At 44.7% G+C, this 27438-nt stretch overlaps 1 protein-coding gene and 1 long non-coding RNA gene across 2 annotated transcripts in view; both read right to left on the bottom strand.

Annotated features, from left to right (window-relative positions):
* Positions 1–4786: 4786 nt before the first annotated feature.
* On the bottom strand, positions 4787–12718 carry LOC147031570 (uncharacterized). The gene is made up of 4 exons (XR_015051867.1): positions 12598–12718; positions 8984–9085; positions 6137–6238; positions 4787–6027 (listed from the first exon to the last, which is right to left on the bottom strand). It is a non-coding gene; the product is annotated as an uncharacterized LOC147031570 (long non-coding RNA).
* Positions 12719–21400: 8682 nt separating this feature from the next.
* The window catches only part of LOC147031567 (uncharacterized), a 104530-nt gene continuing 98492 nt past the window's right edge, over positions 21401–27438 (bottom strand). The window contains exon 12 of the transcript XR_015053574.1: positions 21401–21538. The gene's annotated coding sequence lies outside the window, so the exon portion shown is untranslated. The remainder of the gene's footprint in view (positions 21539–27438) is intronic.

Below are 27438 nucleotides of genomic sequence, written 5' to 3'. Positions count from 1 at the left end.
CACTCGAGCAAGCTGCACCACGTGACGAGCCGTGACACGGCGAGTGAAATATTTTTCATACAATCTTAAAACGTCTCCAAAGCATCCAATTTTTACCAGAATTTCGACAACCGAGTTTTAAGCGTCCAAAGCGATTGCAAAAACCGAAGACAAAATTAAAATCGAAGTTAAAACGAACTCGTAACGTCGACCGAAGCAAAAATACTGCATTTCTCCACATGAATTTACGGAATTATGTTTGACCTCATTGTGACCTTGACCTTTGACAGATTTTGACCAAAATCTAATCAGCGCTCGCCATCACCCTCCTGAATCACGAGGTGCAATTTGATATTGGTAGCTTCTTCCTTTCTCGAGTTATCGTGCCGACAAACAAACACACAAAACACACACAAACAAACACACAAACAGAGGACGGAAGTCATCAATATACTTACGAAATCTTTAGATTTCGTAAGTAACAATTGCAGATAAAAAAGAAATGGTATCGTTTTGTTGAACAAAATTTAATCAAAAATTGTGACTCATCAAAGTAGCCACCTTTTGCAGATCTATATAACAGCCGGACATACTCGTGGCATTCTTTCTACAATGGAAATCAAATATTGTTCGGAAAGTTCTTTCCAACACTGTTGCAGAAGTTCCCACAAATGTGTTACACTTGTCGGTTGCTTTGCTTTCACCATTCTGCCCAGTTCATCCCAAACCAGCTTGATGGGGTTTAAGTCTGGAGACTGTGCTGGCCATTCCATGATCTGAAGCCTACAGTCTTGTTCTTTTCTTCGAAGGTAGTTCTGACATAGCCTGGAGGTATGTTTTGGATCATTATCTTGCTGTAGAATGAACCCCTGACCAACTTGGCGAAGACCAGAGGATATTGCATAACTCTGCAAAATGATGTGGTCGCCCTTTTGGTTCAGGGTGTCAGTTACTCTGTGCAAGTTGCCGACTCTGGATCCAGCAAAAGAGCCCCAGATCATCACGCTTCCTCCTCCATGTTTGACAGTTGGTGTCACACACTGAGGAACCATCCTTTCACCTTCTCGACGGCATACAAAAACCCTGCTTGATGAACCGAAGATTTTAAATTTTGATTCATCTGTCCTTAAGACCTTTTTCTAGTCTTCAGTAGTCCACTGGCGGTGCTTCATGGCCCAGGCAAGCCTCTTTTTCTTATTTTGCCATCTTAGCAATGGCTTTATGACTGCCACTCGACCTGTCAAAACTGCAGCTCGAAGTCTTCTCTTCACAGTTGAAACTGAGACATCCTTACTTCGACCAGGTTAAGCTGTGTTTGAAGCTGCTGTCCTGAGAGCGACCTAACATGCAAGCTGTTAACTGTCAGAAACATGTCTTCTGATTGTGTCGTGGCTTTGGGTCTGCCAGACCTCTTCCTGTCAGAGCTTCCTCCAGTTTCCAAGTGCCTTTTGATGGTGTAGGAAACTGTACTCACCGACACCTTAGCTTCCTTTGCAATAACTCGACAACTCTCTGCAAGAAACATGCGATCTTGAACATCCAACAAAACCCCCAGCGCTAGCAGATGGAACACTTAATATCTGGATCAAGATTCCAACCAAGGACACACATCTGAGTTCAAGCAACTCAAAGCAATCCCCAGCATTTAAACATCTTCTTCATCTTCTTGCGGATGGCAGCTTGGCTGCTGGGTGGCTCTCATTATGTTGGGGCACAACAATGCCGCTAATGCTATACCCCGATACCAGGACACTGGTACATTTCTTGTGCATTCGTTGAGATAGAAATATCCACAAACATGTTTTTAAAAGTTCAGAAGAGGAAAATAAATTTATTTACTTGAGATGCTTCCAAAGATCGGGATTTTTTGGCTTGGTGGATGTGGATGACTGCATCAGACCGATCTCATCAGAAGCAGCAGACTCGTTCATGTTTGCTTCCCTGAAAAAGAACAGACCTCTTAAATCCACAACTTTGGGCCAATGTCCTCAACCGGATATCATATTCGTTCTCCATTTCAACAACTGACACTACAATCAATGTCCCCTCTCCCAAACATCACAAAAAATAAAACAATATCAGAAAAAGGTGTCATAAAAATAAATAATAAAATAAAAACCATGATTTTGGTCGAGGCGGGCAAAGGAGTGAATATTTTATCGATGTTTGTGAACCTCCTGCACACTGTACTCATCTCCACACACTCCAACACCACTCAAACACCACGTCCCCAACTCCCGCCCCCCACCCATTTTCGCCTTCACATTGATAAGTAAAAAGTAAATAAACTGATTAATTTAATTCATGCGTTTTTCATGAAGGAATCATGAAGGGATCAATGGACTACTCAAAATTCCTTGAGTTGGCTGACAGTATTTGTGGTGTTATTCTGATATAATATTGTACAGAGCAGTTGTTTCCGTGCTTTATTATGAATCAAATATTTGAAAATGAAGATTAATATTTTGATGCGTCGAGTTGAAGTGGAATTCCGTGAATTGCTTCTCACCTGACACTTGTCGTTTGCACTTCTTCTCAATCGACATTCTGAAGAGATTAAACTTTCTCTTCTTCTCGTCTTCTTCTGCTACCCCTCCCTTATGGTTCTAGTGTCAACTTGTCAAAAGGGCGACCACATCATTTTGCAGAGGCTCTAGTGGTGGGAACGGTCGTGGCCCAAGTCTTTCACGAATCAGTTGGCCAATGCTTTTGTTGACTCAGTAGAATAAGTAATTTGTTCAGGATACCAGCGATAACTCGACAACTCTTTGCAAGAGACATGCGATCTTGAATTTCAACCAAAACCCCCAGTGCACAATATCTGGATCAAGATTCCAACCAAGGACACACATCTGAGTCCAAGCAACTCAAAGCAATCCCCAGCACTTAAACATCTTCTTCATCTTCTTGCATATGGCACCTTGGCTGTCGGGTAGCAATCATTAAGCCGCTGTCACACCTTGACGATTTATCCAGCGTATGCCGATTTATGAAAAATTTGTCTAAAACGCTGGCACACGTCGAATACGTTATGGGGACGTCTTGTATACGTTAAGAGCACGCTGAAAAACACTGCCATACATCGTAGTACGCTGGCTTTAAACGTTGTACTTTTGGGTTGTCCTCAAATTTTTGCATGCTTGAAATTTTACGACGTATGCCGGCGTATGACTCACACGTTCCGCTACACTGGCCATAAGTTGTAGGCACGATATGCGATCGTTGACACACGTTACTTGGAAGTTACTCATAAGTCGAAACACGTCGAGGTAATGTTTAGCGTACCCGAAACTTATTTCTAAGCTCTGAGTAACGTTTTGTAAGCACGCTACATGAACGTTGTTCACACTTCGCAACACGTTACTTGAAAGTTCCTCATACGTCGAAACACGTCGAGGTAATGTTTAGCGTACCCGAAACTTATTTCTAAGCTATGAGTAACGTTTTGTAAGCACGCTACATGAACGTTGTTCACACTTCACAACACGTTACTTGAAAGTTCCTCATACGTCGAAACACGTCAAAGTAATGTTTCGGGTACCCGTGACTTATTTATAACATATGAGTAATGTGCTTGGGAATTATTTGTGAAGCATGTCCTACGCACAAATACGTATGTAGACGTATTTGACGTCTTCAGGACGACCACAGAACTTACTGAACGTGTTTCTAACTTACAGATACCGTATAATGGCGTATTGGCAGCGATGAGGGGAATTGGTATATAAAAAGGGGCTTCGCAGGAGGAACCCGTCTGTTTTTTTAGACTTCGTGGTGAGTACATGTCCATGTCATTCCGAGAGATGGAGGATACGGCAAGGCTGAGACGACAATACCTACCTGTCCACAAACATCAATATGACCTCATCGAGTTGACACTGCACCAGTTGCGTGCCAATAGAGCCGGGAGAAGAAGACGTGAACGGAGGAGAAGGAACTGGGTCAGACCATGGATTGGGAGGCGACGCCATTAAGGCATATATGACCAGCTCATGGTGGAACTCCGGAACGAGGACCATGCATCCTTCACCAACTTCCTGCGAATGCCCCCAGCGATGTTCAACGAGCTGCTAGCCAGAGTGGGTCCAAGGATAACCAAGCAGTACACCTTCTACAGGGATCCGCTTGAGCCTGGCATGAGGCTGGCACTGAGCCTGCTGCTGTTGGTGCCGTGACTGCAGTGCTGTGGAAGCAATTTAACTCGTTCAATGAAAACGATTTCATTTGCCGAGCACCAGCGTCCAAAAACAACAGGCAAGTGACAGCCATTTATTAAAAGTGAAGTTGCAGTCTATGAATAGAAAACATCACGTAATCGTCAACGATACGCTGCCACGCGATGCATACATTAGACTATCGTTGGGCATAGGTTGCGGACGCCTAAAACACGCGAATCAATCGTTGGTATAACTTATCTATAAGTTATCGAAGCGTTCTGTGTTCATTACTCGTACATTATGCATTTGTCCAAGTCGTTTTGAATACTTTAAAAACTGAAACAAAAAAAATAGTTCATCGTGGGAATGAGAAAAAAAAAAATTCGCCGAAAAGAATATCGAACAATGGTGCAAAGTAGTATCCTATTCGTGGACGCAACGAGGATCCATCATCACCCACACCCTCCCCATCACGCTCACCAACTACTACTGACATGGACCTACTACGACTACCAATACTACTACTACTACTGACATTGACATCTACTCAACATGGAGTCTGGAACACTGACGGGTTCCTCTTGTGAAGCCCATTTGTATATACCAATTCCCCTAAACGCTGCCAAATCGCCATTATACGGTAGATGCAAGTTAGAAACACGTTCACTAAGTTCTGTGGTCGTCCGGAAGACGTCAATCAAATTCGTCTACATATGACAATGTGCGTTTGAGATACGTTACACATAGGTTCAAAGCACGCTACTCATAGGTTAAAAATTAAGTTTCGGGTATGCTAAAGATTACCTCGACGTGTTTCGACTTACGAGTAACTTAGAAGTAACGTGTGTCCGACGTGTGTCAACGATCGCGGAGCCTGGCGAGAACTTATGCCAGCGTATGCGGAACTTGTGAGCTATACGTCATGTATGTTGTAAAATTTTCAGCATGCTTGAAATTTCACGACGTACTAGACGTACCACGGAATATGACAGCGTACTTCATTGTTTTTCAGCGTGCTCCTGACGTGTACACAACTTACCCATCCCGTATTTGACGTGTGCCAGCGTTTTAGACACATTTTTCATCGGTCGGCATACGCTGGCTAAATCGTCAAGGTGTGACTGCGATGTTGACACTTCCAATTTTCAGGCGGTTGTGATTTAAATCAGCGTACGGCAGCTTTTTAACAGAGAACGCCACGAGTCCGTCGGCGATACGTGCAGCGCGCTATGCCTAAGTTAAACTATCGTTGGGCATAGGTTGTGAACGCCGACAACAGGCTAAGCATTCATTGGTATAAGTTATCTATAAGACAACGAAACGTTCTGTGCCCATTACTAATATGTTATGCATACGACCAACACGTTAAGAATACGACCAAAACTTTTTTAAAAAAAACTCAAAACTTCAGCGTACGCCAACGTTTTACATACATTTTTATACGTTGCCATTGCTGGCTAAAACGTCAAGGTGTGACAGCGCCTTTATGTGGGGCACAACTATGCCGCTGATGCGATACCCCTATACCAGGACACTGGAAGTTATTTCGCCGACTTCAGAGGGATGACAGGCTGAATCAACCTCACCTAGTGTTAATTCAGTGAAAACATGGCTCAAACTCATGATCCCAAGATCCCAAGTCGGCCATGCTAACCACAAATACAACACCAGGCTTGCTGAAACATTTAACCTATGCTACAGAAAATAATTAAGGAGCAAAATGTAATTGTGAAACCACAAGAATAGCTTCAATTTCCTGAAAGGAACACCATTTATATTGCTTATACGTTTCATGTCATGACATTTCGAAGGGATTTTTTCTCTTCCTTACATGATATGGACATTCTTGCTATAGCCCTTCCCTTTCTTGCCACATCTCCAGCATTTTTGCCTAAGTTGAAAAAAAAGATTGAAAAGTTAATTTCTTGTACATTTGTTGAGATAGAAATATCCACAAACATGTTTTTAAAAGTTCAGAAGGGGAAAAGAAATATATTTACTCGAGATGCTTCCAAAGATCGGGATTTTTTGGCTTGGTGGATGTGGATGACTGGATCAGACCGACGTCATCAGAAGCAGCAGACTCGTTCATGTTTGCTTCCCTGAAAAAGAACAGACCTCTTAAATCCACAATTTCGTGCCATTGTCCGAAACAGGATATCATATTCAGTCTTCATTTCAACAACTGACACTACATTGTCCCCTCCACCAAACATCACAAAAAAAAAAACAATATCAGAAAAAGGTGTCATAAAAAATAAATAATAAAAGAAAAACCATGATTTTGGTCAAGTCGGGCAGAGGATGAATGTTTTATCGATGTTTGTGAACCTCCTGCACACTGTATTCATCTCTACACACTCCAACATCACTCAAACACCACAACCCCAACTCCCACCCCCTTTCACATTCACAGTGATAAGTAAAAAGGAAACAAACTGATTAATTTAATTCATGTGTTGTTCATGTCAGAATCATGATGGGATCAATGGACTCCTCAGAATTCCTTGAGTTGGCTGAGGGTATTCATGGTATTATTCTGATATAATATTGTACATAGCAGTTGTTTCCGTGCTTTATTATGAATCAAATATTTGAAAATGAAGATTAATATTTTGATGCATCGAGTTGAAGTGGAATTCCGTGAATCGCTTCTCACCAGACACTTGTCGTTTGCACTTCTTCTCAATCGACATTCTGAAGAGATTAAACTTTCTCTTCTTCTGCTACCCCTCCTTCTTATAGGGTCTGGCGTTGGGAACAGTCGTGGCCCAAGTCTTTCACGAATCAGTTGGCCAATGCTGTTGTTCACTCACAAGAATAAGTAATTTGTTCAGGATACCAGCGATAACTCAACAACTCTTTGCAAGATACATGCGATCTTGAACATCCACCAAAACCTCCACTGCTAGCAGATGGAACACTTAATATCTGGATCAAGATTCCAACCTGGGTGTGCGCTGCCACTCGCCACGTCGCCACAGGGTGAATCCCCCTTACATTTGGCTCATATTTTAAACCACCCATGTGAGCCACTGTGGCTAATCCATGTTTTAGTGGTGTTTTTTTTTTTACCAGTTTTACACGAATTTTGTGTGATTTTAGCAGAGAATTCAACCTTCGTTGAGACGGCCGCCATTTTGTATGTTTTGATTACGGGAATCACACGTGATTTCGTACAAGCTTATTTATACTAACTTTAGTAGTTTTAAACTCGTTTCTGGTAAAAAAAAAACGACCGAAATTACGCATGATTCCCATGATTCTCGTCTCAAAATTTTATTTTAATTTTTTTGAAAAATTTTTTTTTTCCGGAATGATTCGGTGCTACTCGGCGATACATGCTCTGTTGGGTCAGTGGTTGCCAGGTGAGTTTTGACACAATCAGTAGTAGTACCTGTAGTAGGACGAGTTTGTTTGGATGAGAGAGTTTGTTTGGATGAGTGAGTTTGATGGGTGACTTTGGTTGGTTGGATGAGTGCAGTTGATGGGTGATATTGGTTGGAAGTGTGAGTTTGATGTGTGAGATTGGTTGGATGAGTGAAGTTGTTGGGTGAGATTGGTTGGATGAGTGAGTTTGACTGGCATGAGGTTGGTCCAATCCTGGTCCACAACCACCCCCATCCCCCACTACCACCTCCAAAAAGGCACAACGATCATACCCCCCCCCCCACACACACACACACCACCACCACCACCATCCCTCACAATCACTGTGGTATAGCCTGCGGGCATGCAGGGCGGGGCATGATGATGGGAGGAGTGGTCGTCGTGGTCATCGTGTCTGCCAGGAATATAAGGAGTGCGCGCCGCCTGAGGCGTTGTAGTGATGCCGTAGTCGCCCGGCTTGTGAGTGTGCTGAGTACGTAATAAAGGAGAGCTGTGGGCAAAGTACGCCCGCGCTCGCGCTTGTGCAACACAGCCACGCTCGACTGTTCCCCCCCTCTTGTCTGCCTGCTAAGCATCTTCTACACGACACTACAATCACCACCTCCCCTGATGGTCATTCATTCAACCAATCTCACACGTCAAACTCACTCATCCAACCAACCTCACCCATCAAACTCATACATCCGCCGTAAAATAAAGTTATGATTTCATATTCCTCAAAAAATCCTTTTGAATAAAATATGTGGCTATGTCTTTTCTCCTGTGGCTAATCATGCGAAACCTGGATCAGCCACAGTGGCAAATTCCTTTTGAAAGCCAGAGCACACCCAGCTAACCAAGGACACACATCTGAGTACAAGCACATCAAAGCAATCCCCAGCACTTAAACATCTTCTTCATCATCTTGCGTATGGCACCTTGGCTGCCTGGTCGCGATCATTATGTTGGGGCACAATTATGCGCTGATGCTATACCCCTACACTAGGACACTGGTACTTATTTTGCCGACTTCAGAGGGATAACACGCTGAATCAACCCCACCTAGTGTTAATTCAGTGGACAACCTGGCTCAAACTCAGGATCCTAAGATCCCAAGCTTGCCACCCTCACCACAAAGCCAACAACAGGCTTGCTGAAACATCTAACCTATGGTACAGAAAATAATTAATGAGCAAAATGTGATTGTGAAACGACAGGAACAGCTTCAATTTCCTGAAAGGAACACCATTTCTATTGCTTGTACGTTTCATGTCACGACATTCCGAAGGGATTTTTTCTCTTCCTTCCATGATATGGACATTGTTGCCACAACCCTTCCCTTTCTTGCCACATCTCCAGCATTTTTGCCTAAGTTGAAAAAAAAAGACTGAAAAGTTAATTTCTTGTACATTTGTTGAGATAGAAATATCCACAAACATGCCTTTAAAAGTTCAGAAGAGGAAAATAAATTTATTTACTTGAGATGCTTCTAAAGATCGGGATTTTTTGGCTTGGTGGATGTGGATGAGGGGATCAGACCGACGTCATCAGAAGTAGCAGACTTGTTCATGTTTGCTTCCCTGAAAAAAGAACAGACCTCTTAAATCCACAACTTCATACGAACGTGTGAAACCAGATATCATATTCAGTCTTCATTTCAACAACTGACACAACAATGTCCCCTCAACTAAACATCACAAAAAATAAAACATCAGGCAAAGGTGAAAAAAACACAAGATTTCGGTCGAGACAGGTGGACGAGTGAATGTGACGTCGATGTTTGTTCATCTTTAATGATGTCACTGAAAACAGTAAGTTTCCCGTTTGAAATGATTTTAAATTTTATTGTACTGCCAGAAAGGAAGAAAATAAAAAAACAGCCTTTTTCCAGCCATTTTTCCCTGCTCTGCAGGGGTAAGCTTTTTTGCGGGCTCCATGCAGCTCTTGCTCGGAACAAGATTCCATCCAATTTACCAATTTCAGAGCTGAACAATTAATCTCCAGGGTCATGTTCCTCCGATTCATGTTCTGGTGTTCAAAATATAAACTAAATTTAAATGACGTAGTTCTTCGATCAGAGACTGACAGAGTGAACCAAATGCTGAACCGTGCTTTGCACTTCGCTGGTGGGGAAATAAACTGATTAATGTAATTAATGTGATGTACATTAACCATTCTCATGATAGGATAATTGGCCTCATCAATATTCCTTGTACTGGTTGACAGTGGTAGTGGTATTTATTAATCTGATGGCATCGACACTCCCTGACTCCAAGTGCCCATCTCAGCCCATCTTCGATGGGTCATTTAAAGTGGTGATATTGTTGTGGACCGGGTATCGGCGGCGAGCACAACCGCTAGATGGAGCTGCAGAGTCGACTCCACCGAACATCCATAATTCAGATCGTTACCCTCGGATAACGCTGAAGGGTCCCTTACAGGACCGTGAATCGTCAATAAAATCAACCGCGTGGGCTAAGGGTTATTTGCCAAACTTCAAAATACCTCGAGGCCCATGTGGCAAACTACCGAGTATTCACACCCTCGACGGGGCTCAAACGGGACGAGTCGTTTCCCGTCAGTCCAAATATACATCCACAGCAGCAACGGCCTTTTTAATTCCCCAACACGCACCGTGCTAAACCAATAAAAGAAACAAAAACGAGCTAAAACATTCAACAAATGGATATTTATTTACAATAGGTGGGGAAGGAACACACAATGGGCAGAGTTAAACCGACTATAAGGAATGCGAATAATGTACAGCAAAAGCACTTAACAGTTCCTACTTAAAGACGGGCCCACAGACAGATGCACACCCAAAAGAAACGAAATGGACCTTCACGCCTCGAGGGGTCTTCGACGTTCTGGATCGGCAGGACTCGAACCCGCAGCTCAATGCCGCTGCAAGCACCGGGTACGCAGGACAGCGTCGGGCTCCCGCACGCTCCTCCTGCACATGACGAGCCCAAAACCAGCGATGAGACGAAAGCCAGAAGACCAGCAGCGACACGAGACCAGCAGCTGCAGACACCGCGCCGTCCCGTCTATCTCTTCTCTGGAGGGAGGGGCTTCTTCCTCTCACTACTCGCCTCCTCATTGGTCGGTTCCGTCATGCAATTCGCTCGTCACCCCTGGGAATGGCCGAAAGGGGCGCCAAGTCCGCTGATTGGAAGGGAGGGGGGGTATGTGACGGCCGTCGCGGCGGACCGCCCCTCAAACAGGCAGAGGAATATTATCCTGCGTGGGCTGTGCTCATTGGCCGACCGCCAGGGAACTTGCTCGCATCTCCCTGATTGGGCAAGAGAGAGATCAGGTTCTCGTGAACTCCGCCCACGTACATGCTGACACACACGTGTGCAATGGTGCCGCTGGATAATGGTGGGAGGAAGCGAAGGCAGGTGTCATCGTGATTGTTGATGTAAAAATCCTAACGATCAAAATAACTCTGCAGCGCATGAACATCCAATTCCCATAAGACGAGGGACGGAACCCTAACGAGAAACGCACACTTAGGCCTAAGTCACATTTGCCATGGCAGCCGTGAGGTCTCCAAAATCTATGGCCACGAGCAATTATATGGCGGCCGCAGTATTTCCACGGTCACACAATGTTGCAGTCACATATGTTTTTATTTTTCGGGCAGCTGCACGGCATATTTAGAAATTTTGGAGACCAAAAAAGTGGGGTTGCCGCACGGTCGTTGATTTGATGTCGCACGGTGACCTTAAGGGGGCCCTGTGGCGGCCATAGAATATTCAAGGCAGACGCAAGGTAGCCTCAAGGTGCCCGCAAGGACGAGGAGGAGGACGAGGAGGAGGAGGGGGAGGGGGAGGAGGGGGAGGAGAGGGGAGGAGGGGGAGGAGGGGGGAGGAGGGGGAGGAGGGGGGAGGAGGGGGAGGAGGAGGGGGAGGAGGGGGAGGAGGAGGGGGAGGGGGGGAGGAGGGGGAGGAGGAGGGGGGGAGGAGGGGGAGGAGGAGGAGACGCCATTAAAAACGGTTGCACTGAAGAACCTTCGTGTGCGCTGACTTTGCCCCACCACAGTGTGGCAGTGGGAACAGTTGTGGGTTCAAGTCTTTCACGAATCGTTTGACCCACACGTTTGTTCAATGAAAGGAATTTGTAATTTGTTCAGGGAACCGGCGATAACTCCACAACTGTTTGTGAAACACATGATGGATCTTTAACATCTGGCAACCCCCCTTAGACCCCATTTTACAAAGTGATTACCTGTGGTACCAGGCTCGGGGGATCGCCGGCGAATAAATATCCGTCAAGCGAACAACTCGATGTCATGAGGGGATGGGGGAAGTGAGGTAAATGGAGGGGATGGGGGAAGTGAGGTAAATGGAGGGGATGGGGGAAGTGAGGTAAATGGAGGGGATGGGGGAAGTGAGGTAAATGGAGGAGATGGGGGAAGTGAGGTAAATGGAGGGGATGGGGGAAGTGAGGTAAATGGAGGGGATGGGGGAAGTGAGGTAAATGGAGGGGATGGGGGAAGTGAGGTAAATGGAGGAGATGGGGGAAGTGAGGTAAATGGAGGGATGGGGGAAGTGAGGTAAATGGAGGGGATGGGGGAAGTGAGGTAAATGGAGGGGATGGGGGAAGTGAGGTAAATGGAGGGAATGGGGGAAGTGAGGTAAATGGAGGGGATGGGGGAAGTGAGGTAAATGGAGGGGATTGGGGAAGTGAGGTAAATGGAGGAGATGGGGGAAGTGAGGTAAATGGAGGGGATGGGGGAAGTGAGGTAAATGGAGGGGATGGGGAAGTGAGGTAAATGGAGGGGATGGGGGAAGTGAGGTAAATGGAGGGAATGGGGAAGTGAGGTAAATGGAGGGATGGGGGAAGTGAGGTAAATGGAGGGAATGGGGGAAGTGAGGTAAATGGAGGGGATGGGGGATGTGAGGTAAATGGAGGGGATGGGGGAAGTGAGGTAAATGGAGGGGATGGTGGAAGTGAGGTAAATGGAGGGGATGGTGGAAGTGAGGTAAATGGAGGTAAATCACCAAAGTAAAATAACTCGTAATTGGGTTACACTCGACATGAAAAGATAAAATTAAGTTGTTAATGTGAAAACCCCCGTGTGAGGTACCTTGGTTGCGATTTATTCTTGAAAAGCCCCGTTCTGGAAGCCAAGACGCTTTGTGGAAAATTATTCAGTGAAAAAATCCTGGAGGCGTCGAAAACACGTCAAGCAGCGCGAGATCCTCACGTCGCACTGAGTATCACGTGACTGTTGCATTGGAACCACGTGGTTACAACTGTGACGTCGGTAGCCTCGCACTTCAACGGCGGAGTTTCAGCACGGAACCGTGGTGCATTCTGTGATCGTCATCGTCGTTTAGTAATTTTTAAAATAAATAAATCATTATTTATCATGGGGAAGAGTTGGGTTGGGGTTTGGTGGCGGCCGGAGGGACTTGAACCGAATGATATTTTAATCATAATAACAGTAATCGTCTATTTTAAAATCCTTTCATGAATTAATGCATTGTAAATGTTTTAATCCGAGGTGTTATTTCCATTTCACCTTCTCCTCCCCCCATTCGAACAACTTCACTCCACCTCAACAATCTGTACACACAACATACGTGTGACGTCATCACACTTGCGATCTGCCATGTTGGATCACCACAGATGGTTCACGTGGATTGTATCATCGTTTTTACTTTCAACATCATCATCATACTGGAGCACGCAATTTCGTGTCTTGTTTGTGTGTATTTTGACCACCACACCAAACTTGAGAGGACGAAGGGTCTCGTTGTGAGGACGAAGGGTCTCGTTGTGATGGAGGTTGTGGTGACTTCATTTCTCCCTCGCCCCTTCCCCAAGAGAGTTTTTCCTCACTTGAACAAACGCCGTGTTAACATGTATAAATTGCTGATCGTGGGGTATGTTCAGATAGCGGATTAAAATATACCATCAGAGATGGGGAATCCCCCACCATTGAATGAAAAAGGTCATACATATTCCAGATAATGAGGGAGGTGAATTGGAAACAAGACACCATTTGGTCATCATCTCGAAAAAGTTCCCCAGGGGTGAGGAACGTAGAAACCAAAAGTAATTGAAATCAGATAAGCGGTTTTCCATTTATTACAAAAAACATTTTTTTGAAGATGGCCGCCCTAGTCGGCCATCTTGGATCCGGCCATGCCCAACATCAATAGGGTTCTTCCTTTTCAGGTGGTACATGTGTGACCCAAATTTCAAATCGATATGGTGAACAGTTTATGAGTTATCGCACTCACAGCTATAAATGTTGACGCCTGAACGGACGGACAGCCGGACGATGTGGGTGACAACAATATCCCCCTTCCGCCACACGGCAGGGGATAAAAACATTGAATATAGATAGAATTTTTAAAGAGGGAATCGATGACGTCACAATCGGCGGCAAACCGACGGCCGTGTCCCAGACGACATGCTTTACAAAAGCATGAGTCACATTTGCTCTTCGGCTCAGATACGGCGGCTGTACCCCCCACCCCACTTGAATTGACAGAAACGTGCGGCGGCCGCAGACTTTTTGAGGTGGCCTCAGGGTGGCCCTATGCCGAATGGCTATATTTTACAGGCCATAGGGGTGTCCGTGGAATTAAAGCACGGAGTTATAACTTTTTTCAATTCTTGGTTGGCCGTAGCAATTTGACAAACCGTAGCCATGTCGTAGATGTTCCACGTCGACCGTACGTAGGGCGTCCGGTGGGCTTGCATTATTCGTGCGGCTGCCGTAGGCTCTTTTCAATGAAAAATGAATTTTGCCAATCCCCAAAAAATAACAAAAAAAAAATTACGTTCGCCTTCGGGCCCCCCCTGCGGTCGCCTTGCAGGCACCTTGAGGCTACCTTGCGTCTGCCTTGAAAATTCTATGGCAGCCACAGGGACACCCTGAGGTCACCGTGCGACATCAAATCAAAGACCGTACGGCACCCCCACGTTTTCTGTCTCCACAATTTCTAAATACCCCGTGCAGCTACCCGAAAAATAAAAACGTATGTGACTGCTACATTGTGTGACCGTGGAAATACTGCGGCCGCCCTATAATTGCTCGTGGCCATAGATTTCTTTGACCCTACGGCCGCCGAGCCAAATGTGACTAATGCATTAACTGTCTAGGGTTGGGTAAATATCATTGAAATTTTGTGCATAGCATTTTCTATGGCCGTTTTCCATGCTGAATCCGAATCTGATCGAATTTTTTTTTTTTTACCTCCGATGACCTTTGACCCCCGGGGCCTTAATTTATTCAAAATGGCAGCCAAGAATTTACCTTTTTCATGTTTTCGTTCTTTAATGTGATTAATAAGGCTTGTAATATATCATTTAATATGTTTTTCAGGTCAAGGAATACGATAATCACATTTTAAAATTGATTGGATGTTGCATAGGACCGAAATCAAGTTATTTAGGAAAAAGGAAGACTTTAAGAAAAAGAAAAATACTAGGCTATTGAATACAATGCAAACTTGCAAAAAGCACAAACGACCTTTGCCCCCAGACAGTCTATATTTACTGAGTACACTATCGGAGAAAGAACTTCTGGCGGAAGTGACATATTTACGCTAAACTGTAGCCCCAGACATACGCCAACAAAGACGTGTGAAGGATGGAGCAGGGAAATTCCACAGTCAAAAATTCAGTTTTACCGAGCTGCACAACTCTATAAAGAATGCTATCAAACCCGATGAATCCATGCAGGATACCATTAATGAACTTTTGTTGGCGGCACTGGAGTGATTTCGGTCTTATGTTGATCTGAGAATGACAAAAACAGTTCAATTTTAGCAAAATATTGTGCTGTTTTCAAAAATTGTTTTAAAAATCATCAAATCGTTGCATAAGTGTCATTTTCGTATTTCCTGATCGGAAAAACCTATAAATTGATATATTACAAGCCATATTTTCTTGCAGTTGGTCAGAAATTCATTAAAAAAATATTATTTTTTTGTCGCCATCTTGAATAAATTAAAGTTCCAGGGGTGAAAAGTCATCGGAGGTAGAAAAATTCCAACGTTTTCAGATTTTTTTTTCTTTTTTTGTATACCTTGTCGAGGCTCGTGTGAGAGCTAACACACAACGCACAGCAAGGGGCATGAGACAAGAGGAGCGGGAGTGGGAGGGACAAAACAGTGGGGAACAGACACATTAGGAGATCTGTGGAAGGGAGAGGGATGGGACGGGGAACATGGGGAATAGAAGATGGACATTACAGGGACTTTCAGGAAGGAAAGCAGGGAATTTGAAGGAAGTGGGCTTGGGTGGATTATCGGGGGTAGAAAAGATCGAGGATTTGGATGGGGGATGACAAGAGGTGGTGGTGAACAGCTGTTTTGAAAGCCTGGAGGGAAGAATGGGAAAGAATAGAGTGAGGGAGTTTATTCCAAAGGCGGGAATCGAAAATTCAGCATCGAAAATGGCCATAGAAAATGCAATGTGAAGACACTTAACCGAAAAAAACTTCAATATTTACCCAACCCGACTAAGTCCATGAGTTTAGGACGTTTGTTCAACTCAGCATTTACGACATTTATCTTGCGATGTACTTTATCTGTTGATGGAGGTAATGTAGAAACGATGAATATGTCAAATCCTTTGTGTTACTCATCCGGCACTATGTGTCAAGGCCAACAATCTAAAGTGACCTGTCTCAAACGCTACCATGGGCACCCAGAGACGCCACCAATATGAACTGAGCTGTTGAATGCAGTAAAAAAACAACCAAAGAAACGACCGTAACAGAGTATTGTGATCCACCCTGTCCCCCATTCCCGTCGTCGACTCTCTTCAGGATCATCGCTGAGCACCAGACAGCTTACAACTGTAGTTCGTTTGTAATAATATTCATAGGGATGGTTTTTAGCTCCTCTGTGAAGTCATTCCGGGAGCTTATGGGATGGCACGTCATCAGTCCGTCTGTCCATCCACAAATACTTGCAACTTCTTCTCAGAAACGACACATATGATCATATGTCGCCAGAACACGGCCCGGGAGTTCGGTGCAGGGCTCCCGGCCGTGGCACTCCGGATGTGCGAATGAGGCCGCTTCCAGCCCCAGGAGGTTGGCTTCCAGAAACGGGGCCAGGATGCATTGGAAGGGCAGAATTCGGAGAAGGGCGTGTCGCTTCGGGTCGTCACCCCACCCTTCGCCTGGGGTTAATAAAAGGCGGATCATGAAGTCATCTGCCTTCTCTCTCCTCCCTCTCGCCTGCCTGCATCACCCTGACTTTGCCTGTTGCCACGCCCACTTCTCCACCTCTTTGCTCCACCCTCTTCACTGCACCTCGCTGTTTGCCTGTCACTAGATCTGCACTCGGGGTTGGTGTGCGACAGATGTTCTTCTAGACCAGTGCGGAGCACATATTTTCACGAGCCCCGGCAAAACGATCAAGTAAGAGATAACGTGAGAAGAGGATATATGGGGTTTCTAAGGCAACCATGCAAATGAATGGGGTGAAGGGGGAAAACTCTTTGAATTGATCCACGAAAACCCCTCAACTGGAGTTCAATTCCTCCCATACAAATGTATCGGCTAACCTTTTTGAAAACCCCTCAAAAAACCTTAAACAGGAGAATGGTTTTCTCCCATACAAGCTCATGTTAATTTGAGACTGTCTCAGGGCCCAGAAAACCTCATACAAATGTATAGGTTAACCTTTTTGAAAACCCCTTAAAAAAACCTTAAACAGGAGAATGATTTTCTCCCCAAACAGGAAACTGATTCCCCCCATAAAAATTAATAGGGAGAACTCTCTATCTCAAGGCTCATTCAGTTAAAACAGGAGAATGATTTTCTCTCCCTCCTCTGACTCTCAGTCCATGGGGTCAAAAGAAGAGATCGATCTCTGCCCCAATTACTTACTCCACTCAAAGAGTGATCCAATGAATTTTTTTTACATCCTCCAACTTATTTTTAATTAAATTTATATTTTGGTTTTACTCATGGACATTAAAATTATATCGAGAGTCTGATACTTTACACACATCCTGTAAGCTGAGTGAAGCTGAAAACAGGAGGCTTGGAAAATTTTCCAGAATTACTGAGCTGTTTAAAATCAGGAAAGAGAACAATGAGGAAACTCAAGGCAAAGATCCAACTGAATTCCTCCAACATTGCTTATAAGCCAGGCATTTCTCTTCTGTCTGATGGCTTTATAATTTATCTCATCTTGTCCTGTTGAGAAACGACTGAAACATGAACTATTTTTCATCTGAGGAAGAAGAGAGTCCATCACAATATCGGTAAGTTTGTTTGTGTTCTTCCTCTGAGAATCGCAGTGAAGCAACTGATTATATTATGAGTACAGTCAAATTGTCGGATGATCTCACACAAATTGCAACAAAAGCAAACTCAACAGATTTTGATTCCTGGATATATCCTCAGTGATAGAAATAAAGTCCGAAGGGATCCTCCTGGGGGAAAGTCCTGAAATCATGGAAATCCAATTTGGCCGCCACCCGGCTTTGGGGAAAATGAGAAAATTGTAAACATTGATATTTTAATGTGTAAATTTATGTTTTTCTGCATTCTAATTGTTTCTAGTTATGGTCAGTTTATTGATATAAAATAATAATTATAAAAAGTGAAATGTATTGAGGGTAAAATAAAAAATTATAGGTTTTTTGTCAAAAAATGTCAATGTTTTGTCCCGAAAAAAAAAAATTTACCTGATACTGATTTTGGCTCCTGGACCAAAAAATAAGAAATGTTGAAGGCACAAGATGAAATCAAGTCCATGGCAATACAATATACTTATGTAAATCATTGAAACATGACAAAATTCACAATTCCACTCGGGGCAATCACATCTGCCTGATGAAGGTTTTGAAATGAAAATGAAAATTCGCATTAAACTCAGAAACTACATCCATTATAAACTTACTGTACATGTTGAGAAAAATCAAGCATATTAAAGTAGAACTCGACAATGTCGTCATCATCCTCATCATTGTCACATGGAGTGTTTGTGCAGCCAGAGCCCCTGCAGTCTCCACAAGCTGGAGTGCACTCAATGTTGTGCTTCTTGCATGTGCATCTCATGGTGCTCCATTCAGCCTGGCAGTTGCACCTAATGGCACGTAACATATTTTCAGGAGCTGGAGCTATTGATGTCTGAAGTGGCACAAAACCCTCGTCACACTTCTGCCAACCCCAGTCTGTCGGAAGAAGTTCATCTGCACATCCCTTCCATTCTTGGACTTGCAGATACATGTGCAGGCTGTGATACTTTGCTGCTTCTGATGTTGGTGGTAACGTCTGTGGTTGCACGTGAGAGGAGCTCCAAGCCACCTTGTCCCAGTCGCACTGATACCGGAAGGTGTCCAGGGTGTCAGTTGACTTTCCGTTGTAGATTATCACCAATGTTTTTTCTCCTGCATCTGCCACATCACATCCAGAAGCTGGATATGTATCAAAAGCCTTGGCCTGCTCACGGAATGTGTTGTTTGCTTTGAACTTTTTGAGGGAAACTCCCTTTCCAATCCCATGAAGACGAGATGTCGTGTCGCACCCAAGAACTGCTTGTAGAAACAGTATGTGCTTGCATATGTCTGTACCAATCATTTTCTTTGTCGCCTTGATGTTCCATATGCGAGGCTTCTTCGTCTTCTTCTTTGGCTCGGGACAAAAGAAGAGGTCATGGGATTCTAAGCTTGCATGGTAGCAAAGGAGGACGAGGAGGTCTGTGTCATCACCAACTAACACAGTGTTGGTTACAGTAGCAGACTGCACGGCCTTCAGTACAATCAGGAGATCAGCATCCCCTGAGGCATGGTGTGTCTCACAGTTCTTCTAAACAAAATCAGTAGACTAATCAGAAACATTTACAAAAGTAAAATATGAAAAAGAGATTAATGTCAAAAAGCCTAAGTTCAAGTTGGTAATATAGTCAGAATATATAGATGGAAATCTCATTTTGAAAAGGGTTATTCAAATCGGTGGACGAATGAACTTTTTAAAATTGTTGATGTGATAGATTCAGTTCCTTGGACTTATAAAGTATATAGCCTACTGATTTTAGCATTTTGGGTCGAAGTTTTGGTGTCAAAGCTGAATTTTTGGACAGTGACCCGAGAGACCTGTTAGATATCCCACAAGAAAGTCCCGAAGAATCTTATCGGGCGTTTTTCCAAAATTCAAGATGGCCGCCACACCGCCACTCAAATCATGAAATCAGCATATCTAGTAAACTATTGAACATATGATGTTGCTTTTGGTGTCTATTCCCATGTTTTCTACCGCAAAGAATCCAATGAAAGCAAAATTAATCATCTCCAGTCATATCTACTTAGCACAAATCCAATATGGCATCCCGCAATGATGGAAACCTTGTAATGTCTCAGTAACGGATCGATCGACTTAGAAAGGTGCTGCTTGTAATCTATACCCATGTCATGATACAAGGAATCAAATAAGTGTGCAAGTTCCACAAAAACATTTATTGATCATAAAGAAGAACAACATATATGTTAGCAACATTAAATGAGTTCCATAGGGTAGAACAGTGAATATTACCACACAATGTAACTTAGCAAGTGTGAACATGATTCTTCTCCAATGAACTCTGGAAGAATGTTCTTGCGTGAGATGTACAAGTTGGCGTAGGAGTGCAATCAATCTACATCATGCCACATGTCATCATCGATGCTACCCATACTGTGAAAGGTGCCATGGCCATCGAGAGACTTGACGTTGTGGTCAGCATTGTCAAAGACAAACTGAACAAATGCATCATCATTAGTAGGGAATGGGGATGAACCATAAAGAGCTGACCACTGATATCTCCTGGCCTCCTCGTATGAGCAACAGAAGCCAAAAGCTTGAAACATGTTTATGAGATTCTCTGAGTCATATTTCCTATGCAGATATACACCTAGACTTATTAGCAATGGGGACAGGAAAGAACTGGGGTGTGTGGCTGATATGATAGCTTGTTCAATCGCAACGCTCTTACGCTGAGTCAGTGTAGTATTTTGGGCATGGTGACCTCGCTGAGATATGATTCTCTCAACTAGATTCTGGAGTGTCTGAGTAACTGCCTTTTGCAGAGAATTAAGTTGTAGAGAACGAGGGGAGGGGTACACATCACATTCACAAGGCATGGAACGGATGTCCGCAGATACTATTTCAGCGACTGTTCTAGCCATGCGCCGTTTCTCAGACTGAGGATCAGGATTCCTGTCATCGAACCAAGACTTGTTTACGATTGCACTAAAAGCTGTGCGAAATGTCAATACATTGGGTTTGCTTGCAAATGATGTAACAACCAAGCTGTCACCAAAATGCTCCTTCAGTTTATGTTCAAGATGCTTTCTGGTATATACTTCAGCCTCATCATGCATGTTCTCTTTCATTATCTCTTCCAACTCACTTATCGAATACTGGCACTCCGAGTTGTCTTTGAAAAAGTCACAGAGGAAGTCGAAGGCTTTCTTCTTGTCCTCAATGTGCTCTGAGCATGGTTTCTTAGTTCGAAAGAAATTGAGACGACAGCGATTATGGTACTTGGCCTCGGCTGCGGGAAGATCTATGGTTGTGGCTATATGACACAGCACCTTTCTGCCAATTTCATCATTTCGATTTTCAGCATGTGTCTTGATCTTCTGGATGAATGGTAATGTTTCACATCTGCACACTCTATCAACGTCTTTGTTGGTAACCTTCTTCGTTCTGTTTTCATTTGCCTCCTCACCACAAATCAGACAGTTCTTGGTTATGTCAAATTTACTCGAACGCTGTTCAGTAGAACGAAGAAAGGGGGTTTCAATGTTATCACCATAGGGGCTTAGATTCTTCGTATGGGAAATGATAGTGTTCTTTTGAGTATAAACCTTCCTACAGGACACATGAACTATGAGTGGCTGGGCAGTGCTGAGATACTGGTCTCTGTCGTCTTCTCTCTGGTGACTGGCATCAACAATTGTAGACCTCGCCTTGGCCCTGACCTGCACGGTTTCTCCATCGGGTTGAAATTCAGAGGGAGATTCAGCAACATACTCCGGGCACAGCGCACAGCGACTCGACATGGCGCCTGAAATAAAGAAATAGGTGTGAAGATTAGAAGATAATTTCAAGCCCTTGCAGAGCTCTGCAATCGATACAAATAGTTTTGCTCTAAACCCGTCTCAAAACATGTCTTATCATGTGCTATCCAAATCGCAATACGTTACTTCGTTGAAAAAAAAAAATCGAATTTCCTGCGTAGGGCTCTATTTCTGTGTGCGGAATTCCCTCCGCGATACGGTATAAAATAAATGCATGACCGACGTGGGACGTTGTGAAATAAATTGACCGATCGATTAATTCAGCCGACGATGGCTGCGGCGAGAAATGATGAACCCAAAGAACGGAATTCCCGATCAACAACTAGTTTCGTTTTAGGGATGCTATGTACCTCGGACCATATAGCCATCTACCTATGTCTACGGTTCCTGATCGGCCTTCATTTTCCTGATCGGCCACAGAGAATAGTGTCAACCTCGTTCCACGGGTATGAAAGAGACTACAATACCTTTTTCGTCTCTTCTTCTCACAAGATGACGTTTTAGGTCGTCCTCTCAGTGGCGAGGCAAAGTTTGCCTGATATCGGTCATCTTTGATTGCGATGTTTCGTTTTCGTTTTGCAAGGTTTCGGTTTCATTTCCCTCACTTCAACCACCCATAGGCGGCAGCACTGCAGTTAGGGCTTGTTTATTTCCACAGTTGAGCCAGAAAATGTCGTCCAACATCAAAAATATTACTCCACGAAGAAACGGACATTCATTTCAGAAATTTGGAAAAATTACAATGCGGGACGGGACGCCATATTGGATTTATGATGAGAAAAATATGGCTGGAGGTGATTACTTTTGCTTCCATTGGATTCCTTGGGTCACAAAACATGGAAGTAGACACCAAAAGCAACATCCTATGTTCAATAGTTTCCGAGCTATGCCGATTTCATGATTTGAGCGGCGATGTGGCGGCCATCTTGAATTTTGGAAAAACGCCCCATGGGATTCTTCGGGACTTTTTTGTGGGATATCTAACAGGTCTCCTGGGTCAGTGTGCAAAAATTCAGCTTTGACACCCAAATTTCGACCTTTTCGACTTTTACCGGCTAATATTGGCAGACTAGATGGTTTCGTATTCGTTGACGTGTGAATCGTGTCATTATACTTATCGACAGTATCCTGAATAAAAGTTGACCATTGTTGTGAACCGAGTTGTGTGAATTTTTTATATAGTCTCTCTTTTAAGGTACGATTAAAGCGTTCAATAACAACAGCTCTTCCTTCATTAAAGGTACTGTATAATGTAAAGCTTATTTTTAGAAAAATCATAAATGTCTTGTTATAAAACTCTGTACCCTCATCAGTCCACAATTTTTTAGGTTTTCTCTTACTTTTATTAAATATCTGTTGAAAGGCTAACATAAGAGTATTACCTGTTTTGTTTTTTATAGGGACAGCCCACGCATATCTACTCCTCAAATTGATAACGGTTAAAGCATACTTGTACCCCTTATCATTATTGAGTTCAATCAAATCAGCGGACCAGATATAATCAACTTCCTTGGAATAAACCTTCCTTCTCTGAAACTTTGTGAATATTAGTTTATGTAATTCATCAGCTAATTGTTCTTCAGTCTTAATGACATCATCAGAGCCGATAAGTTTTTGAATTTCCAAGGCCAAGTTTCAGTTTAGTACTGATCATCTTCTTCACGATGAACCTATCAACTTTTTCTCTCAAGGTTGGATTTTGTATCAGAGACAAATTATACAACATTTCTCTATCGGCTTCATGCTTTTCTTCCAAAGATGTGGTATGTCCATAATCAATATCATGTCTCATGCACACTTCATCTACCCTATTGATGGGCTTACTCCATGGATGAGGATTGTCTGCCTCATCTAATCTTTTATCCAAGTTTGTGCCCGGACAACAGAAAGAATACCCTGGTAGATGTAATTCCCCTGGTATTCCAGTAGTTGTAAATTTACTTCCTGATAAAAACTTTTGTATATCTCCTCCGAGTTTGTGTTTGGAGATAAATTGATTTTTTTTTGAACCAAACACCGAACATATACCTTTTTGTATAACCCTGTTATTTTTACTTTTAAAATATGAGATTTTTTCGAATTAGTTTTCTTTTTTACATTTGAGACAATAACTCATTTATTTATGAGAAAAATTCCTACAGAGTGCCAAAACCTTTTTAGTTTCCAACATGCACATTTGAATCTTAATTTTTAAAACATAAACAATCCTTAGAAACGTCTTGACTCTCTCCTTCATTTATTTAAGAAAAAAATGAAAAACTTTAATTAAAGTCAATCACACCAACATCATCAATAATATTGTTATGGTTTCCACCCGTTCGGCGTGCGGGTGACCGCATTTAACTAATCGCAGCCACGCGCGCCCACCGGACGGGCAATCCAGTCGTAGCTTTCCGGATCAACGCCGTAATCCAGCTACGGGTGTGTTTTTAACCACACCGTAAATCAGCCAACTGTTCTGTCCACGCGCGACAGGGTCCGATCGCCGAAATCCTTCTAACTAATCCATTCCACGGGCTCCATAAGGACTTGTCCCTGTCCCATGAGGCCAGTCTAACAAAGCTAACCCTTCCCCCTAACTAGTTCCTTCCTGTGCCCAAGGCAAGGGGGTCTTCCACCCCTTGCCCAGGGAATCCTGTCTTCTCGAAGTGGCGAGGCTTGCTTTTCTCTCTTTTTTTTCTATACGTGCACCAGCGCGGCAACTCGCAACCTGCGCTTTTTCTCCGTGACATCACGGCAGCTGTTCGCACTTCACGCACCTCGTCCCTTCTCGGACGATAACATCCGGCAGGGATTCCCCTCCTGCCGGATTCCAACCTCCGTGCAGCCACAACGTCACCTTGCGCATCCCAAGCAAGCCTCGCATTTCGAGGGGTTCCCCACGCGAACACATGTGCTCTGCTTGTTGGAGCTTTACAAACACACTCGCCTGGAGAACCCGTCCGTTCCAAATTCATATCCCAGCCGAGCTTCTGTCCGTCCATGGGATCAGCTAACATCCACCGCGTGCGTTTCCGGACTGGTTTCACTCGTGCAGGCGCGCACGCGGCGGCCCAGTGCGAAGCACAGCACGGGCCCCGCGCGCGCTGCTGTGCGAATCCAGCACGGTCCCCAAAACAGCTACGGCCACTACTCGGCCTTCGTCCCTCATCTGTCGCCGTCTTCGTCGCCATTCAACACAAGCACTTTTGCGTGCCATGACGCTCACACACCTTACCATGACACTTGGACAGGCGGTTGCGTGTTCTCGCATACCAACCGCCATTTCCCTTTCATACCGCGATCTCACACATGCGATTCCTCTCAGGCATGGCCTTTCACCCATGGAGGCCATTTCACTCACACACGCGGTTTCTTTCACACATGGTGTTTCCCTCACATACGCTGTTTCCCTCACACATGCGGTTTCTTTCATACACGGTGTTTCCCTCACACACGCTGTTTCTTTCACACACGGTGTTTTCCTCACACACGGTGTTTTTCTAACACACCGCCTTTCACCCACGCTATGCATGCGTTTAAGCACGCATTGCGCCACACTCGTAAACACACACACCGGGACAACCACGCCGGGGATTCGTGCTGCCACAAGGGGTCCCGTGGCCTTCACACCCCGCAAGCTCCACGTGCACCAGTCCACAGCACTCGCCCCCTCTAACTCGCAAAGCTCGACCAGACTCACCTCGTCGCGATCCGCTTCAAGGGGGAATATTCCCTCCCCTCGTTCCTGAAGAAGGCCATCCTGCTGCTTGCTTGGGTCACGACATTCCACCAGCTCACCCTCATTGTCCCTCACTAACTCCACGTGTGTGTGCTCGTCTTTCACCCTGTCTTTATCGTGTAGTCTCTCCTCTACCGTTTCCATCTCCACGTCTCTGTTTCCGTGACTATTTGTGTTTGTCACCTCTTTTGTTTCCTTTGCCTCCATCATTATTTCTGCCGTCGTCTCTATTATTATTTCCTCTATCTCCTGCGTTCCCGTCTCTTCTCTTTTTTCCGTCGTTCTCTCGCGTTCATTAGTTTCTCCCTGGCTCTTAGTCTCTGTTTCCTCCTTTGTTTTATTTAATGCCTTCTCGACTCGGTCTATCTCCCGCGTCTCTGGCAACACTTCTATTTCCTTCGTCATCTCCCTTTGTGTCTGTTAATTCCGTCACCTCGTTCATTACCTCCGTTTCATGCTTTATTATCTCCTTCGTCTCTACGTGTTTTGTACACGTCTCAGTCACCCCATTTAATTTTTCCCTCTCTGTTACCGTCACTTCCCCCGTCACCTTCACGAGTCTCGCCCAACACGTCTCCCGCATTATTTTGACCTCGCCCGTTTCCATCACGGGCCGGACACAATCCACACTCCCCTTCATTGGCCCGGAGTCTCCACCACGTGGCGCCGCCATTCCGCGCTCAGTTGTCCGTGTTTCGTCGCATGCAATCGCCATTATGCCCGCCTGCAGGCCTCGCCCCACGCGCTGCATCTCACCCCTCATTTTTTTCATTCGTTGCGCATTTGCATCCATGTTTTCCTTCATTTCGCACGCATTTTCATATATGTTGTTTTTCATTTTTCGATTTTGCCATTCATTTGCTGCGCATTTGTTTTCATTTCTGCCAGCAAAATTATTAATAGCTGGCTCGTGTCAGGTGGCCCTGTGGCAGTCGCTTCGCCATTATCGGGCGCGAATCCGCCGGGGACTGGGGAGGGAATTTGACGGAGGAGGGGGTGGGGGTGTCATACACTGCGGCCGCCCCCGCCCCCTTCGAGCTCTGGGTTTGGTTGTGGGGAAAATTCAACCTGCATTATGGGAGTGTCCTGCACGGTCATTTCATCCTGAGCCATTGATTCTATCATTTCTAAATCCATTTCTAATCCCTCCTGCCCCCGCTCGCCTTGAGCTGCCATCTTACATGTCGGTAGTAAAAAAATTTATACGCTCGGAATTTGATGGAACCGGAGGATCGCCTTGCACACCCTTGATCCGGTTCCGTTAATTTGGTTTGGAGAAGGATGAATTTGAATCCCACTACTTGACAACAGTGTTATCGTTTCCACCCGTTCGGCGTGCGGGCAACCGCTTTTAATGAATCGCAGCCGCGTGCGCCCACCGGACGGGCAATCCATTCGTAGCTTTCCAGATCAACGCCGAAATCCAGCTACGGGTGTGTTTTTAACCACACCGTAAATCAGCCAACTCTTCTGTCCACGCGCGACAGGGTGCGATTGCCGAATTGTCGATTTACCGAAGTATTCGCGCAGACAGAAATGCCGGGGATTTACACCTCGACGGGACCCGTACGGACACGAGCCACTTTACGCAGCTCGCGCCATTTGCGATTGCCGAGCGGTTTATTATCGCCAAGCCCCGTTGGACTTGATTATCTTATCGGCTATTAAAAGCCAGCTATTATTCTGAACGCATTTACGGCAACTCAATGGAGGAAGGGACGCAACGAGCAGGTGAATATTCAAACAAGGACATTTATTCACACACGTATTCAATCAATGAAGCAATGGGGGTAAGGGACAACACACGAGCAAAAAGACCCTACAGCCGTTGTCTATTTATTATGTACACTTATAACAATTCTCTACTTTAGGACAAGGCGCCACAACTTCCATGCAAAGAAAACCCCAGGAAAGGAAAGGGTAGAACAGGACCCGTAGGCCTTTAATGTTCCGCGGAGCCGTGAAGACCGCAGGAGCTCCGCGAGACCGCGCAGGTTACCTGCCACCCTCGTGGTGACTCGCTGGGCGACCCTCGAGGTTTCGTCGTCAACACGGCAGCTGGCGTGGCGGCTCGGTTGGTCCAGGCCTAGCCGTTCGGCCTAGTAAATCGGGCCTGGCCGACGACGCCTCAGAGGAGCGAACGGGCTTTGCTCTTTAGGAGTTGAT

Source organism: Eptatretus burgeri, chromosome 2, assembly GCF_056783735.1.
Source record: "Eptatretus burgeri isolate ZD-2024b chromosome 2, Ebu_testis_v1, whole genome shotgun sequence".
NCBI classification, from domain to species: Eukaryota; Metazoa; Chordata; class Myxini; order Myxiniformes; family Myxinidae; genus Eptatretus; species Eptatretus burgeri.
The sequence above is the reverse complement of the archived record's forward strand: the minus strand, read 5'-3'. Positions and strand labels throughout refer to the sequence as shown.